This window comes from Macaca nemestrina, chromosome 4 (assembly GCF_043159975.1).
Source record: "Macaca nemestrina isolate mMacNem1 chromosome 4, mMacNem.hap1, whole genome shotgun sequence".
Lineage (NCBI taxonomy): Eukaryota > Metazoa > Chordata > Mammalia > Primates > Cercopithecidae > Macaca > Macaca nemestrina.
The window spans coordinates 171,749,440-171,767,886 of record NC_092128.1 but is presented as its reverse complement, the minus strand read 5'-3'; the positions used below and the strand labels follow the sequence as shown (position 1 = coordinate 171,767,886).

Sequence of the window (18,447 nt, the reverse complement as noted above, 5' to 3'; positions counted from 1 at the left end):
AAATCAAAAACAATATCTCATCCCTGGAGGGATTGCAGAGATTAGTGCCACCAGTAAGGACTTGAAAGATGCAGGGATGGTGATCCCCACCACATCCCCTTTGAACTCTCCCATTTGGGCTGTACAGGGGACAGATGGATCTTGGAAAATGACAGTGGATTATCGTAGGCTTAACCAAGTGGTGACTGCAAGTGCAGCTGCTGTACCAGATGTGGTTTCATTGCCTGAGAAAATTACCACTTCTCCTGGTACCTGGTATGCAGCCATTGACTTGGCAAATAACTTTTTCTCCATTCCTGTCCATAAGGCCCACCAGAAGCAATTTCCCTTCAGCTGGCAAGGCCAGCAATATACCTTTACTGTCCTATATCAGGGTGTATTAGCTCTCTGGCTTTGTGTCATTATCTTATTTGGAGAGACCTTGATCACTTTTCCCTTCCATAAGATATAATACTGGTATATTACATTGATGACATTATGCTGATTGGATCCAGTGAGTGAGAAGTAGTGAACACACTGGACTTATTGGTGAGACATTTGCATGCCAGAGGATGGAAAATAAATCCAACTAAAATTTAGGGACTTTCCACCTCAGCAAAATTTCTAAGGGTTCAGTGATGTGGGGCCTGTCGAGATATTCCTTCTAAGGTAAAAGAGAAGTTGCTGCATTTGGTCCCTCCGACAACCAAGAAAAAGGCACAACTCCTAGTGGGCCGGTTTGGATTTTGAAGGCATCACCTCCCTTATTTGACTGTGTTACTCTGGCTGACTTATCCAGTGACCTGAAAGGCTGTCATTTTTCAGTGGGATCCTGAACTAGAGAAGGCTGTGCAACAGGTCCAGGCTGCTGTGCAAGCTGTTCTTCCACTTGGGCCATATGACCCATCAGATCCAATGGTGCTTGAGGTGTCAGTGGCAGATGGGGATGCTGTTTGGAGCCTTTGGCAGACCCCTGTAGGTAAAACACAGTGGGGGCCTCTAGGATTTGGAGTAAGGCCCTGCCATCTTCTGCAGATAACTACTCTTCTTTTAAGAAACAGCTCTTGGCCTGTTACTCGGCTTTGGTAGAAATTGAGTGTCAGACTATGGGTCATCAAGTCACCATGCGACCTGAACTGCCTATCATGAACTGGGTGTTTTCTGACCCATCTAGCCATAGGTGGGGTATGCACAGCAGCATTTCATTATCAAGTGGAAGTGGTATATACGTGACTGGGCTCAAGCAGGTCCAGAGGGCACAAGTAAGTTACAAGAGGAGGTGACTCAAATGCCCACGGTCTCCACTCCTGCCACCCTTCCTTCTCTCCCTTTCTCTCCCCCAGCCTGCACCGATAGCTTCATGGGGAGTTCACAATAATCAATTGATAGAGGAAGAGATGACAAGGGCCTGGTTAGTAAACTCCCCTTAGTAAACTCCCTTTTATATACACATCTATCCTATTAGTTCTGTCCCTCTAGAGAACCCTAACACAGTGGTCTATGTACTTAAGTGTGTTTTTGTGGTGGCCAGTAACGGTCTTTTGTTCTAATATTTAGCCCTCCCTTAAGGACCTTTTGTAAGGCAGGTCTGGTGGTAAGAAATTACCTTAGCATTTGCTTGTTTGAAAAGGAGTTTATTTCCCCTTCACCTATGAAGCTTAGTTTGGCTTGATGTAAAATTCTTGGTTGGAATTTCTTTTCCTTAAGAATGCTGTACATAGGTATCCCGTCTCTTCTGGCTTGTGGGGTTTCTGCTGAAAAGCCAGCTGTTCACCTGACAGGATTTCCTCTGTAGGTGACCTGCCCCTTCTCTCTAGCTGTCTTTAACATTTTTTCTTTAATTTTGACCTTGAAGAATTTGATGACTACATGTCCTGGGGATCATTGTCTTGCATAGTATCTCACAGGGGTTCTGTGCCTTTCCTTAATTTGAATGTTTCCTCTCTAGTTAGGTTAGGAAAATTTTCATGGATGATATCTTTGAATATGTTTTCCAAGTTGCTTGCTTTCTCTCTCTCTCTTTCAAGGATGCCAATGAGTCATAGATTTGGTTCCTTTACATAACCCCATATTTCTGGGAGGTTTTATTCATCCTTCTTTATTGTTTCTTTATTATTGTCTAAGTAATTTTGGAGAACTGGTCGTCAATATCTGAGATTCTTTCATCACCTTGGTTTGTTGTTTCTTTATTTTTGTCTGACTAAGTAATTTTGGAGAACTGGTCTTCAGTGTCTGAGATTCTTTCGTCAACTTGTTTTATTCTGCTATCAGTACTTACTATTATGATATTCTTGAAGTGAGTTTTTCAGCTGTATCAGATCAGTTTCTTTTTTTATTAAAGTGGCCATTTCTTGTTTTATCTCTCATATCATTTTATTGAATTCCTTAGATTCCTTGGATTGGATTTTGACTGTCTCTTAGATGTCAGTGATCTTTGTTCCTAACCATATTTTGAATTATATTTCTGTCAGCCATTTAAGCCTGGTTAAGAATTACTGCTAGGGAACTAGTGCAGACATTTGGAGGTGAGAAGACACTCTGGCTTTTTGAGTTTCCCGAGTTCTTGCTCTGGTTCTTTCTCATCTGTGTGGCCTGATGTTCCTTAAGTCTTTGAAGCTGATGTTCTTTGGATGGGTTTTCTTTTTTTTTTTCTTTTCTTTTCTTTTTTTTTTTTCTTTTATCTTTTTAATGCTCTGGGAGTTTGACTGTGGTATAATGTGGGTTCAGTTGACTGGGTTTTTTTTCTGGAAGATACCAGGGAGCCAAACCTCAGCTCAGCACTCCTGGTCTACATACCACAACTCTCAGGGGCTGGTACTGGGCCCCTGGCTTTTGTTCTCTGGCCCCTCAAAGTTAAGAACCTTCTGTGCTGGAGGGGCTGAGGTTTTCCCAGTCCACTGGCCACAACACTCTGATGGGTAGTCCTGGCCAAAGCACGTTGTCAGGGTGGTGGCTGTAGGATCTGTGCTAACTTACACATGCCAGTAGCTGGGGCAGCACCGTGGGGTGCATGTGTGTCAGCTGGGGTTGGGTACTGGCGGGAGTGGGGCTGCAGAGTTCTGCGTGCACTCGTACCAGTGGCAGGGCATAGGCAGGGGCAGGGTTGCTGGTGTCTGTGCTTGCACTCACACTGGCAGTGACCGGGGTGGGGTGCTGATGGGTGTGAGACTGCTGGCCTCCATGTGTGTATTCATAGTTGGTGGTGGCGGCACAGCAGTGGGTGGAAAAATGCATTTCACAGAGCAGGTTTTTCTTTTAGATTTTCAGTTGTTGAATATTAGGAAATTTTATAAACATAATCTATTATAACAACACATTAAAGGAAAACTGTAATTTTATGAATAGATGCCTAAAGGAGTTTGAAAGAAATGAATCATTTCTAATAACATTGCTAAGTAAAAGAGAATATAATAAAATTAGAAAACATAAAGTCATTCAGAAAATACTTTAAATTGTGAAATGCTAAAACTATTTAAATTAAATTAGTTACCAGAGGAGGACACTCATTATCATTCTATTTAACGTTACCTCAGAAGGGCTACTGAATGCAGTAAGATAAGAAAATTAAAAAAAAACTGATATAAACTTAAAAAAAATCAAATGATCTCTTTTTGTTGATAATATTATATGCCTAGAAAATTCAAGAAACCATGGTAAACATTACTAGATTTAAAAATAAGAACTTTCTACAGTGAGAATTACAAAACACGGCTAAAAGAAATCAGAGACCACACAAACAAATGAAAAAACATTCCATGCTCATGGATAGGAAGAATCAATATTGTTAAAATGGCCATACTACTGAAAGAAATGTATAGAATGAATGCTATTTCTGTCAAACTATCAATGACATTTTCCACAGAATTGGAAAAGACTGTTCTAAAATTCATTTGGAACCAAAAAAGAGCTTGAATAGCCAAAGCAATCCTAAGCAAAAAGAACAAAGCTGGAGGCATCACACTACCTGACTTCAAACTGTACTATAAGGCTACAGTAACTGAGACAGCATGGTACTAGTACAAAAACATACACACAGACCAGTGGAACAGGTTAGAGAACCCAGAAATAAAGTTTCACATCTACGACTATCTGATCTTTGACAAAGTCAACAGTAGCAAGCAATAGGGAAAGGACTCTCTCTCTTCTGTAAATGGTGCTGGGATAACTGGCTAGCCACATGCGGAAAACTGAAACTGGAACCCTAGCTTTTACCATACACAAAAATCAAGTCAAGGTGGATTAAAGACTTAAATGTAAAACCTAAAACTATAAAAATCCTAGAAGAAAATCCAGAAAATTGCATTCTTCCCATTGGCCATGGCAAAGTCTTCATGATGAAGATGCCAAAAGCAATTGCAACAAAAACAAAAATTGATAAATGGGACCTAATTAAATGAAAGAGCTTCTGCACAGCAAAAGAAATTATTAACAGAGTAAACAACCTACTGAATAGGAGAAAATATTAGCAAACTATGCATACGAAAAATATCTAATATCCAGAATTTATAAGGAAATTAAATTAACAAGCAAAAAGCAAACTACTTTGTTAAAAGGTAGATAAAGAACATGAACAGACACTTTTCAGAAGAAGATATACCTATGGCCAAAACGCATATGAATATATGCTCAGCATCACTAATCATTAGGGAAATGCAAATCAAAATCATGATGACATGCCATCTTGCATCAGGCAGAATGGATATTATTAAATGTCAAGAAATAAATGATGCTGGTGGAGTTGCAGAGAAAAGGGAATGCTTATACATTGCTGGTGGGAATATAAATTAATTCAGCCGCTGTGGAAAGCAGTCTGAAGATTTCTCAAAGAACTGAAACAGAAATACCAATCCCATTCCTGGTTGTATACCTAAAGTAATATAAATTGTTTAGCCATAAAAATACATGCATATGTATGTCATCACAGCATTATTCACAATAGCAAAGACATGGAATCAACCTAGGTGCCAACCAGTGGTGGACTTGATGAAGAAAATGTGTTACATATATACCGTGGAATACTACACAGCCATAAAAAAGAACAAGATAATATTTGCAGCAACATGCATGGAGTTGGACGCCATTATTCTAAGTGAACTAATGCAGGAACAGAAAAACAAATACCACATATTCTTACTTATGAGTGGTAGCTAACATTGAGTACACATGGACACAAAGATGGGAACAAGAGACACTGGAGCTTACTTGAGGGTAGACAGTGGGAGGAGGCCAAGGATTGAAAAATTACCTATCAGATACTATGCTTATTACTGGGTGATGAAATAATCTGGATACCAAACCCCTGCAACACACAATTTACCTATATAACAAACCTGCACATGTACCCCTGGACCTAAAATAAAAGTTAAAAAAAATTGACAAAGGGCATGAACAGATACTTCTTAAGAGAATACATGCATGTGGCCAACAAACATATGAAAAAATACTCAATATTACTAATCATTAGGGAAATGCAAAATGAAACCCCAACAAGATACCATCTCACACTAGTTAGAACGGCTATTGTTAAAAAGTCAAAAAAAGCGGCTATTGTTAAAAAGCCAACAGATGCTGGCAAGGTTGCAGAGAAAAGGAACGCTTATATATTGCTGGTGGGAATGTAAATTAGTTCAGCCATTGTGGAAAGCAATGTGGAGATTTCTCAAAGAATTTAAAACAGAACCACCAGTTGACCCAGCAATCCCATTACTGGATATATATCCAAAGGAATAGAAATCATGTCTACCATAAAGGCACATGCATGCATATGTTCATTGTGGCACTTTTCACAATAGCAAAGACATGGAATCAACCTAGACGCCCATCAGTGGTAGACTGGATAAAGAAAATGTGGAACATGAACATCATGGAATACTATGCAGCCATAAAAAAGAATAAGATTATGTTCTTTGCAGCAACATGGATGGAGCTAGAGGCCGTTGTCTGAAGCAAACTAATGTAAGGACAGAAAACTAAATACTACATATTCTCACTTATAAGTGGGAGTTAAACATTGAGTCCACACTGACACAATGGAGGGAACAATAAACACTGGGCCTACTTGAGGGTAGAGGGTGGGAGGAGGGTTTGGATTCCAAAACTACCTATTGGGTATTATGCTGACTATCTGGGTGACAAAATTATCTATACATGAAACCACCATGACACACAATTTAGCCATGTAACAAATCTGCACATATACCCCTTGAACTTAAAATCAAAATGTAAAAGAAAGAGAAGAATTTGGTGAGGAGATGAATAGAAGATTTTTTCTGAGACGGAGTCTTGCTCTGTCACCCAGGCTGGAGTGCAGTGTGGTGTGATCTCGGCTCACTGCAAGCTCCGCCTCCCGGGTTCACGCCATTCCCCGGCCTCAGCCTCCCAAGTAGCTGGGACTACAGGTGCCTGCCACCACACCCAGCTAATTTTTTGTATTTTTAGTAGAGACAGGGTTTCACTGTGTTAGCCAGGATGGTCTCAATCTCCTGACCTCGTGGTCCACCTGCCTTGGCCTCCCAGAAGATAAATTTTTAAAAAGCGTTAGTTTATCTCTGTGTTAACAAAATACTTAGAAGTGAGAAACAAATTTCTACTTACAATTATTGGAAAAATATAAAATACTTAGGAATAAATCAAACAAGAAAAGTATATAAAATTATAAAATCATACTGAAAGAAAATAAGATTTGAACAAATGGAAAGGCATATCATGTTGAATAGAAATACTTAACAGAAGCATTAAATACACACACCTAATGAGTGTATAAACATAAGGCAGTAAAATTAGAGTTGGCATTCTTTGGAGGGACGATTGGCCAAAGAAGGTTAAAGTTCATACTGAAGAGTAAATGCTTCAGAATAGCTAAGAAACTATGCAAAGGGGAAATAGTGAGAGGTCTTATTTTGCTGGATATTAGTATAAATAATAAAACTACTGCATCATCATCGTGTGGTATTGGGAAAGGAATAAAAATTGAAGAAATAGAACCCAGTATAGATGAGTTCGATATATTTCCAAAGTAGTAATTCATTTTAGCAGGAAATGAGTCAATTATTTAATAAATTATGTTTGGACAACTGATTATCCATCTGGAAGAAAAGAAAAGAGGATCACCATTTTATTTTACCTTTAAATATAAATTCCAGATGGCTGAGAAACTTACATGGTCAAAATAAAATTGTAAAAGCCTTGCAAGAAGATCTAGAAAATTGAATGTATAAAAATGTAGGAACTGAGAGCATCTTTTCCAGAAGCTATAAAAGAAAAGATAGACATATTTGAACTTTGATGTCACAAAGGATATCATAAATAAAACAATAGACATTCAATTTATAAGAAATGTTTGTAACTGATTTTTTCAAATAGCTGAACATTTGGCCAAAAGTAACACAATTCAATAAAAAAACAGGCAAAGAATTATGAATCCAAATGTCCAAAAAATATATGGAAGGATTCTCAAGTTTGTTACTAGTAGGGAAAATGCAAATTAAAGTAAAAGTGTCATTTTACATCAATCAGATGACAAAAATTGAAGAGTTATAATAAATATTACTGGTGGTGATTTAGGGAAAGGATTAGTCTCATGGCTGTGAAAAATATGAGGTGTTATAGGTTTTGGGAAAGCCATTTGCCAACATCTATTAAATTTTAAAATATACGTGTGCTGCTTGGCCCAGCAATTCCAGTTCTTGGACTCTATTCCATAGAAAGATATTCACATGTAAGGCCATGTGTTTGTAGTGGCAAAAATCTCATTAAAAATAATGATTAGTACTATACCTATTGACCTGTAGTGATTTCCACAAGGTATTCTGCACAAAAGTATAAGGAGACAAGCTATAGAAATTGTGAGATCCCTTTTTGTAAAATAAACAATAATACTCATGTATATAGACTTACATGCACATTTCTATATGGGATTACCTGGTCAGGGAGAGAAGTATGGAATTGGGCTAATGTGAAGAGTGGAGAAAAAAGCAGATGGATAGCTTCTCTGCTTTGAAAGAATGACCATCAGCCACTGTTGAGGATATTTAAAATCAGATGGTATTGACTGTGAATAAAATTCCTAATGAGAAATTCAAACAATTAAAGCTTACCAAATTGACCACTATGAAGGGTATACATGCTTGATATTTGTGTACATATATATGTATTATGTTTAAATGTGTATATATGTATATAATTCCTTTGTCATTTTTCTTATTGCTTCACATATTGGAAGTATTATACAACCCATAAATAAGCAATAGATTATTAAAACTTTGACTTAAAAGCAATCACACCTATAATACCCTCTAATACTGTATATAAATATATGTTTTATTTTTTGAGCATTTTAAAATTCAGATTCCCTTAAAATTTCTTAAAAACACTAATTTCAGATTATACAGTTTCCCAGTCCTGAATTATACATTTTACTACTATGTGAAGCTGGATGCCCTTCGGAGAAATTGGCAAAGGATAATGACATGTAAAATAGCGTTCATTTCTCATTTCCCAACCATGAAGAGTAAAATCCACAGTATAAACATAAAATATTCTCCTCAGAGTTCATGTCTGCAGAACTGGCTTATTTGCACAGAAAATTTCATGTTTAATCAAGAAGATCTTTAACCTGAACGGAGATCATGACATGCTTTAAAAGAGTAAAGAATCTTCTGTTTCTATCTTCCTTTCTTTACAAAAATAATTGGGTTTTGATTGAAGTTTTTTATTACTGAATATGTCTTTTTTGGAAGAAGATCATTAAGTTTGAATTGCACATGTGCTGTATTTTCAGAATTCTCAGATAAGGACTTAATATGGGTTTGGATTGTAATCTGAATTGTAATCACCACATGTCAAGGGAGGGACCTGGTGGGAGGTAATTGGATCACGGGGGTTGTTTCCCCCATGCTGTTCTAGGATATGGAGTAAGTTCTCATGATGTGTCTGATGCTTCCCTCTTTCCTCTCTCTCCTGCCACCATAAGAAGATTGCCTTGCGGTTCCCCTTCACCTTTTGCCATGATTGTAAGTTTCCTGAGGCCTCCTCAGCCATGCAGAACTGTGAGTCAAGTAAGCCTCTTTCCTTTACAAATTGCCCAGTCTCAGGTAGTATCTTTATAGCGGTGTGACAATGGACTAATCAGGGCTGTGCATAATTTGTCTTTACAAAACACATGTTGAAACTGCATGTGTTTCAAGTTCTTGAGGATACTATTAGTCTCATGTAAGAGAAGACTCAGCCAATAGTTACTAGACAAAATGAACATTTACTTTTCTTATTTAAAGGAAGTCTAAATATAAGTAGTTACAAAATTATAGTTCAACAATTTTATCAAGACCAAATTGTCTATCTTCCCATTCTTCCATCTCCAGTAATTTGATGCTATCTCCCATCGTAGACATGGGATAACAACTGCACATTTAGCAGCAGGTTTTTACATATCCATCTCCAAAGTTAGGCAACAAGAGGAGCAAAGGGACCCTCGTATTATCTACCTGATTTTCTGTATACAGTCAGAGGATGAAATCTTCCCAGTTGCTTCCTGAGTCCTGGGATATTCTACCTTTGTCTCATAATTCATAACCAGGTCCCATGATCACTTAAAATAAATCATTGGCAAAAGAAAATGCAACTACTAGTGCTAGCTTGGACTAGCCAAGATTTATCCTGTGGGACTGGGCACATTGCTGCTGAACAAAACTCAGCTTCTGTTAGGCAGGGAGAAGGAGTAATGGCTTTGGGTAGGCAATCAACAGTGACTGCCACGTGAGCAAATACTTTCCAGGTATTGTCTGGTTCTACCGCTCTACAAGTCGTCAGGAAGGAACAGTAGAAAGCATAATCAAATACTATCAGGCCAGTTGCTAACAAGCATCCACTTATTTAATGGCATCTGTTGATAGTCTGAGAAGTGAGGATATTAGTTCATGTGTTCAGTAGAAATATAGCTAAATCAACAAAGAGTGAGAGAGGTAAATGTTTAAGGAAAAATAAATAATTATCTCAATCTTTTATTAAGAATGTATAGAAAACTGAGCTATGTAGTTATATATGTGATATAATAAGATATGAGTTTATATGAATAAATAATGTAATATATAATAATGATACCAATAACACCCACTGAACACTTTAGGCTAGGCATTATGTCAAGTGCTTGATATGCATATTGCTGTTTAATCTTCATAATTATCCTTTGAGATAGTGTGTCAGGCATCTATTCCTAAGACCACCCCAGGTTCAGTGACTTTCTAGAAGGACTCATAGAACTCAGAAGTTGTAATAGTTACAATTACAGTTTATTGTTGTGAAAGGATATACAGCAAAATCAGCAAAGGGAATAGGCACATGGGACTAAATCCAAAGGAAAGCAGCCTCAGGCTTCCAAGAGTCCTCTCCCAGTGGAGTTGCACAGAATGTGCCTAATTCCTCCAGCAATGAGTTGAGACAAGTGTGAAATGTTGTCTTTCAGCAGGGCTCTCCTAGCCTAGGAGTCTAAGGGTTTTTGTTTTTATTTTTTATTTTTCCATAAATTATTGGGGTACAGGTGGTATTTGGTTACATGAGTAAGTTCTTTAGTGGTGATTTGTGGGATTTTGGTGCACCCATCACCTGAGCAGCATACATTGCACCGTATTTGTAGTTTTTTATCCCTCATCCCCTCCCACTCTTCCCCGCAGCTCCCCAAAGTCCATCGTATAATTCTTATGCCTTTGTGTCCTCATAGCTTAGCTCCCACATATCAGTGAGAACATACAATGCTTGATTTTCCATTCCTGAGTTACTTCACTTAGAATAACAGTCTCTAATCTCATCCAGGTCACTGCAGATACTGTTACTTCATTCCTTTTTATGGCTGTGTAGTATTCCGTCATATATATATCATATATATAAAATGTACATATATAATATATATGATATATTATGAATATAAATTTTGGAATTGTTTTTTTAATTCTGTGAATTAGAAATATATATATATATATATATAAAAAATATGTATCTATCACAGTGTCTTTATCCATTCATTGATTGATGGGCATTTGGGTTAGTTTCACGATTTTGCAATCGTAAATTGTGCTGCTATAAACATGCTTGTGCAAGTGTCTTTTGAATAATGACTTATTTTGCTCTGGGTAGATACTCAGTAGTGAAATTGCTGGATCAAATGGTAGTTCTACTTTTAGTTCCTTAAGGAATCTCCATATTGTTTTCCATAGCAGCTGTACTAGTTTACATTCCCACCAACAGCGTAGAAGTGTTCCCTGTTCACCACATCCATACTAACATCTACTGTTTTTTGATTTTTTGATTATGGCCATTCTTGCAGGAGTGAGGTGGTATCTCATTATGGCTTTGATTCGCATTTCCCTGATCATTAGTAATGTTGAGAATTTTTTCATGTTTGTTGGCCGTTTGTGTATCTTCTTTTGAGAATTGTCTTATTCATGTCTTCATTCTACTTTTTGATAAGATTGTTTGTTTTTTTCCTTAGTGATTTGTTTGAATTCATGGTATATTCTGGATATTAGTCCTTTGTCAGATGTATAGATTGTGAAGATTTTCTCCCACTTGTGAGTTGTCTGTTTACTCTGCTGACTGTTCTGTTTGCCACGCAAAGCTCTTTAGTTTAATTAGGTCCCAGCTATTTATGTTTGTTTTTATTATATTTGCTTTTGGGTTCTAGGTTATGAAACCCTTGCCTAAGCCAATGTCTAGAAGGGATTTTCCAATGTTATCTTCTAGAATTTTTATACTTTCAGGTCTTAGGTTTAAGTACTTAATCCAATTTGAGTTGATTTTGCATAAGGTGAGAGATGAGGATCCAGTTTCATTCGCCTACATGTGGCTAGCTAATTATCCCAGCACCATTTGTTGAAAGAATGTCCTTTCCCCACTTTATGTTTGTGTTTACTTTGTCAAAGATCATTTGGCTGTAAGTATCTGGGTTTGTTTCTGGGTTCTCTCTTCTGTTCCATTGGTCTTTGTGCCTATTTTTATACCAGTACCATGTTGTTTTGGTAACTACGGCCTTACAGTATAGTTTGAAACCAGATAGTGTGATGCCTCCAGATTTGTTCTTTTTGCTTGGTCTTGCTTTGGCTCTGCAGGCTCTTTTTTGGTTCCATATGAATTTTGGAATTGTTTTTCTAATTCTGTGAAGAATCATGGTGGTATTTTGATGGGGATTGCATTGAATTTGTAGATTGCTTTTGGCAGTATGGTCATTTTCACAAAATTGATTCTACCTATCCATGAGCATGGGATATGTTTCCATTTGTTGATGTTGTCTATGATTTCTTTCAGTAGTGTGTTATAGTTTTCCTTATAGAGGTCTTTTGACTCCTTTGTTAGGCATATTCCTAAGTATTTTATTGTATTTTTTTGCAGCTATTGTAAAAGGGATTGTGTTCTTGATTTGATTCTCTGCTTGGTTGCTTTTGGTGTATGGAAGAGCTACTGATTTGTGTACATTCATCTTGTGTCTGGAAACTTTGCTGAATTCTTTTATCAGTTCTAGGAGCTTTCTGGAGGAGTCCTTAGGGTTTTCAAGGTAAGCGATCATATTGTTAGCAAACAGTGACAATTTGACTTTCTCTTTACTACTTTGAATGCCCTTTATTTCTTTCTCTTGTCTGATAGCTCTGGTCAGGACATCCAGTACTATGTTGAAGAGAAGTGGTGAGAGTGGGCATCCTTGCCTTGTTTCCATTCTCAGAGGGAGTGCTTTCAACTTTTACCATTCAGTATTAAGTTGGCTGTGAGTTTGTTGTAGATGGCTTTTATTACATTAAGGTATGTCCCTTGTATGCTGATTTTGTTGAGAGTTTTAACCATAAAGGGATGCTAGATTTTGTTGAATGCCTTTTCTGCATCTATTGATCATGTAAGTTTTGTTTTTAATTCTGTTTATCTGTTGTATCAGATTCATTGACTCACATATGTTAAACCATCCCTGTATCCCTGGTATGAAACCCACTTTATCATGGCAGATTATCTTTTTTTTTTTTTTTTTTTTTTTTGATATGGAGTTTCACTCTTGTTGCCCAGGCTGGAGTGCAATGGCATGTCTCGGCTCACCACAACTTCCACCTCCCGGGTTCAAGCGATTCTTCTGCCTCAGCCTCCTGAGTAGCTGAGATTACAGGCATGCACCAACATGCCAATACAAAATAAATAATTTTGTATTTTTAGTAGAGACAGGGTTTCTCCATGTTGGTCTGGCTGGTCTCGAACTACCGACCTTAGGTAATCCACCCGCCTCAGCCTCCCAAAGTACTGGGATTACAAGTGTGAGCCACTGCGCCTGGCCGTAGATCTTTTTTATATATTGTTGGATTCAGTTAGCTAGTATTTTGTTAAGGATTTTATCACCTATGTTCATCAAGGATGTCGGTCTGTAGTTTTATTTCTTTCCTGTTTTTTTTTTTTTTTTTTGAGACAGAGTCTCGCTCTGTCGCCCAGGCTGGAGTGCAGTGGCGCTATCTTGGCTCACTGCAAGCTCTGCCTACTGGGTTCATGCCATTCTCCTGCCTCAGCCTCCCGAGTAGCTGGGACTACAGGTGCCCGCCACTATGCCTGGCTATTTATTTTGTATTTTTAGTAGAGATGGGGTTTCACCGTGTTAGCCAGGATGGTCTCAATCTCCTGACCTCGTGATCTACCTGCTTTGGCCTCCCAAAGTGCTGGGGTTACAGGTGTGAGCCACCGCGCCCAGCCTGTAGTTTTCTTTTTTGGTTATGTCCTTTCCTGATTTTGGCATTAGGGTAATGCTGACTTTATAGAATGAATTAGGGATGGTTCCTTCTTTCTTTATCTTGTGAAATAGTGTCAAAAGGATTGGGGACAATTTTTCTTTGAATGTCTGGTAGAATTCTGCTGTGAATCTGTCAGGTCCTGGGCTATTTTTTTGTTGGCAATTTTAAAATTGCCATTTCAATCTTGCTGCTGGTTACTGGTCTGTTCAAGGTATGTAATTCTTCCTAATTTAAGTTAGGAGGGTTGTATTTTTCCAGAAATGTATCCATCTATTCTAGATTTTCTAGTTTATGTGTGTAAAGGTGTTCATAGTGGCCTTGAACGATCTTTTGTATTTCAGTGATGTCAGTTGTAATATCTCCTGTTTTGTTTCTTAGTGAGGTTATTTGGATTTTCTTTCTTCTTTACTTGGTTAATATTGCTAATGGTCTATCAATTGTATTTATCTTTTCAAAGAACCAGCTTTTTGATTCATTTATCTTTTGTGTTTTGTTTGTTTGTTTCGATTTCCTTTAGCTCTGCTCTGATCTTGGTTATTTCCTTTCTTTGCTGGGTTTGAGTTTGGTTTGTTGTGTTTCTCTAGTTTCTTGAGGTGTGACCTTAGAGTATCAGTTTGTGCTCTTTCAGTCTTTTTGATGTAGGTGTTTAGGGATATGAACTTTCCACTTAGCACTGCCTTTGCTGTATCCCAGAGGTTTTGATAAGTGGTATCATTATTGTCATTCAGTTCAAAGAATTTTTAAATTTCCATCTTAATATCATTTTTGACCCAGTGCTCATTAAGGAGCAGGCTATTTAATTTCCATGTATTTCCTGGCTTCTTTGAAGATTCCTTTTGGAGTTGATTTCCAGTTTTATTCCACTGTGGTCTGAGAGAGTGCTTGATATAATTTTAATTTTCTTAAATTTATTGAGGCTCATTTTATGGCCTATGATATGGTCTATCTTGGAGAAAGTTCTATGCGTTGTTGAATAGAATGTGTATTCTGCAGTTGTTGGATGAACTGTTCTCTATATATCTGTTAAGTCCATTTGGTCCAAGGTATAGTTTAAATTCATTGTTTCTTTGTTGACTTTCTGTCTTGATGACCTGTCTAGTGCTGTCAGTGGAATATTGACGTCCCCCACTATTGTGTTGTTGTCTATCTCATTTCTTAGGTCTATTAGTAATTGCTTTATAAATTTCGGAGCTCCAGTGTTAGGTGCATATATTTTCAGATTTGTGATTGTGGTATTTAGGGTTTAGGATTGTGATATTTTCCTGTTGGATAAGGCCTTTTACCATTATATAATGTTTCTTTTTGTCTCTTTTAACTGCTGTTGCTTTTAAGTTTGTTTTGTCTGATATAAGAATATTTATACCTGCTTACTTTTGTTGTCCATTTGCATGAAATGCCTTTTTTTACCCCTTTATTTTAAGTTTATGTGAGTCCGTATGTGTTAGCTGAGTCCCCTTAAGGCAGCAGGTGGTTGGTTGGTGAGTTCTTATCCATTCTGCGGTTCTGTATCTTTTAAGTGGAGCATTTACATCATTTACATTCAATGTTAGTATTGAAATGTGAGGCACCATTGCATTCATTGTGTTCTTTGTTGCCTTTATACTTCGGTGTTTTTTGTTTTTGCTTTTTAGCTTGTATTTTTGTTTTATAGGTGCTGTGTGATTTATGCTTTAAAAAGATTCTGTTTTGATGTGTTTCCAGGATTTCTTTCAAGATTTAGAGCTCCTTTTAGCAGTTCTTATAGTGGTGACGTGGTAATGGCAAATTCTCTCAGGATTTGTTTGTCTAAAAAAAAAAGACTATCTTTCCTTCATATATGATGCTTAGTTTTTCTGGATACAAAATTCTTGACTGATAATTGTTTTGTTTGAGGAGGCTGAAGATAGGGCCCCAGTCCCTTCTAGCTTGTAGGGTTTCTGTTGAGAAATCTGCTGTTAATCTGATAGGTTTTCCTTTATAGGTTACCTGGTGCTTCTGTCTCACAGCTCTTAAGATTCTTTCCTTCGTCTTAACTTTGGATAACCTGATGACAATGTGCCTAGGTGAAGATCTTTTTGTGATGAATTTCCCAGGTGTTCTTTGTGGTTTCTTATATTTGCATGTCTATGTCTCTAGCAAGGCTGAGGAAGTTTTCCTCAATTATTCCCCAAAATATGTTTCCCAAGCTTTTAGAATTGCCTTCTTCCTCAAGAACACTGATTATTGTTACGTTTGGTTGTTTAGCATAATCCCAGACTTCTTGGAGGCTTTGTTCATATTTTCTCATTTTTTTTCTTTGTCTTTGTTGGACTGGGTTAATTTGATTACCATGTCATTGAGCTCTGAATTTCTTTCTTCTACTTGTTCAATTCTATTGCTGAGATTTTCCAGAACATTTTGCATTTCTAAAAGTGTGTCCAAAATTTCCTGAATTTTTGATTGTTTTTCTTTAAACCATCTATTTCCTTGAATATTTCTCTCTTCACTTCCTGTTTCATTTTTTGGATTTCCTGGCATTGCGCTTTGCCTTTCTCTGGTCCCTCCCTGATTAGCTTAATAACGAATCTCCGAATTCCTATTCAGGTAAATTAGGGATTTCTTCTTGGTTTGGATCCATTGCTGGTGAACTAATGTGATTTTTTGGGGGTGTTGAAGAGCCTTGTTTTGTCATATTACCTGGGTTGGTTTTCTGGTTCCTTCTTATTTGGGTAGGCTCTGTCAAAGAGAAAGTCTAGGACTGAAGGCTATTGTTCAGATTCTCCCACAGGTAGTTCCCTTGATGTAGTACTCGCCCTGTTTTTCCTACGGATGCGGCTTCCTGTGAGACGAACTGCAGTGATTGTTGTCTGTCTTCTGGGTCTGGCCACCTGGTAAATCTACGCAGTTCTGGGCTGGTACTGGGGGTTTTCTGCACAGTGTCCTGTTATGTGAACCATCTTTGGGTCTCTCAGCCGTGGATACCAGTCCCTGTTCTCGTGGAGGGGGCGGGGGGTGCAATGGACTCCATGAGGGTCCTTTGCTTTGGTGGTTTAATGCTGTTTTTGTGCTGGTTGGCCTTCTGCCAGGAGGTGGCATTTTCCAGAGCGCATCAGTTGTGGTAGTATGGGGAGGAACTGGTGGTGGGTGGGGCCCTAGAACTCTCAAGATTATATGCCCTTTGTCTTCCACGACCAGGGTGGGTAGGGAAGGACCATCAGGTGGGAGCTGGGCTAGGCATGTCTGAGTTCAGGCTCTCCTTGGGTGGGTCTTGCTGCAGCTACTGTCGGGGATGGGGGTGAGATTCCCAGGCCACTGGAATGTGTACCTAGGAGGATTATGGCTGCCTCTGCTGAGTCATGCAGGTTGCCTGGGAAGTAGGGGACAGCCAGCAGTTACAGGCTTCACCCAGCTCCCATGCAAACTGAAGGTTCTGTCTCATTCCCCCCATGCCCCCACCACCAGATCCCCACCCAGTTCCAGGTGGAGAGCAATATGGGTTTGAAAACCTGCCTCAGGCTACCCACCTCCACGCTGGGAAAGAAAGGGGCTTGGGTCTTCCCTTGCCTTTGGCGTCTGCACACTGGATTTGTGCCCTCCCCTGAGTTCTGGCCAGGAGGCTTCTCACCCTGTTCTAATTGTTACAAAGTTCAACTAGAGATTTCCTTCTCCCTGTGTAGTTTTATCCCCTGCTCCTCTCCTGTTGGATCCTTGGGGTGACAGGCAGGAATGGCCTGCTAGGGGACCCAGCGAGCTCCCAGAGCCTTTCTGCTACTTCCTCTGCCCCTGAATTTCACTCAGCCCTCCAGATTGACTCAGCTGCAGGTAAAGTAAGAAACTTCTCCTGCAAACAGACCTTCAGCTTCTCCAGTCGGAGTGTGAGTTCAGGAAAGGAGGGTCTCCCTTTTCCACTTCCAAGGTTAAGGCACTCACAATTTTGGGGGGTCTCCCAGGTCCTGTAGGAGCTGTCTGTTTTCTTCAGAGGGTCTGTGGGTCCTCTCAGGATTGCTGGTTTGTTCTTGCAGTTGATCTGGAGCTAAAATTCACAACTCAAGCCCTTGCACACTGCTCTGTCTGGAGCTGCAATCTAGTCGTGCCTCCCATCTGCCATGATTGAGTGAGTCTAGGGTTTTTATTGGGGATCTTTCACATAGGCACATGACTTGTACCATCGAAGCTGCAGGCTCCCAGAAGCAAGCATAAACCACGTTGCACAAGTATCCAGACAAACTGGTATAGTAGGCTCAAGAACCCATATGAGAAAAATATTCTTAGTTCTTGGAAAATTCTAACAGTTTAATTCCCAGAAGCTGGTCAAAGAGCAGTCATGAAAACAGGCCTTTCTTGGGAATGTGCAAGGTTTGAACAATTCAGCCCTGCTGGGTTAACTCTTTTCTGCGCAGGTAAATGTTGTTGCTATACCCATTTTACAGATGAGGGAGCAGAGACTTAAAAAAGTTTAGTGACTTACTGCAAATGTAGTGAGAAAACAATAGAGGCAGGATTCAGTCCAACCTTACCTGGCCTTGTCCAAACCTGAGCTTGTAACTCCAAAGTCCATACTTTTCCCTAAACATGGGCATATGTGGCCTCTTTCCATAAATTTAGAAAAACATTTTTGAGTTAAAAACCTCACAAAGTTAGAAATTTCAAAATGGTAGAGCCAAAAAAGAGGAATAATGTAATTTATGTTTGTTTAGTTGAAAAATAGTTTCTGTTTTATTAAAGCACTGGCATGTACCTGGTAAGTCATTCTTGGTCTTGGACA

The 18,447-nt window shown here is 38.6% G+C and overlaps 1 protein-coding gene across 5 annotated transcripts in view; it reads left to right on the top strand.

Moving 5' to 3' along the window:
- The window catches only part of LOC105472784 (N-6 adenine-specific DNA methyltransferase 1), a 545,294-nt gene that overhangs the window by 37,740 nt on the left and 489,107 nt on the right, over positions 1-18,447 (top strand). Inside the window, exon 8 of one of the 5 annotated variants that reach the window (XM_071095535.1) lies at positions 8,951-9,035. The exons of the other annotated variants lie outside the window; for them this stretch is intronic. The gene's annotated coding sequence lies outside the window, so the exon portion shown is untranslated. The remainder of the gene's footprint in view (positions 1-8,950; positions 9,036-18,447) is intronic. 5 annotated transcript variants of the gene reach the window in all.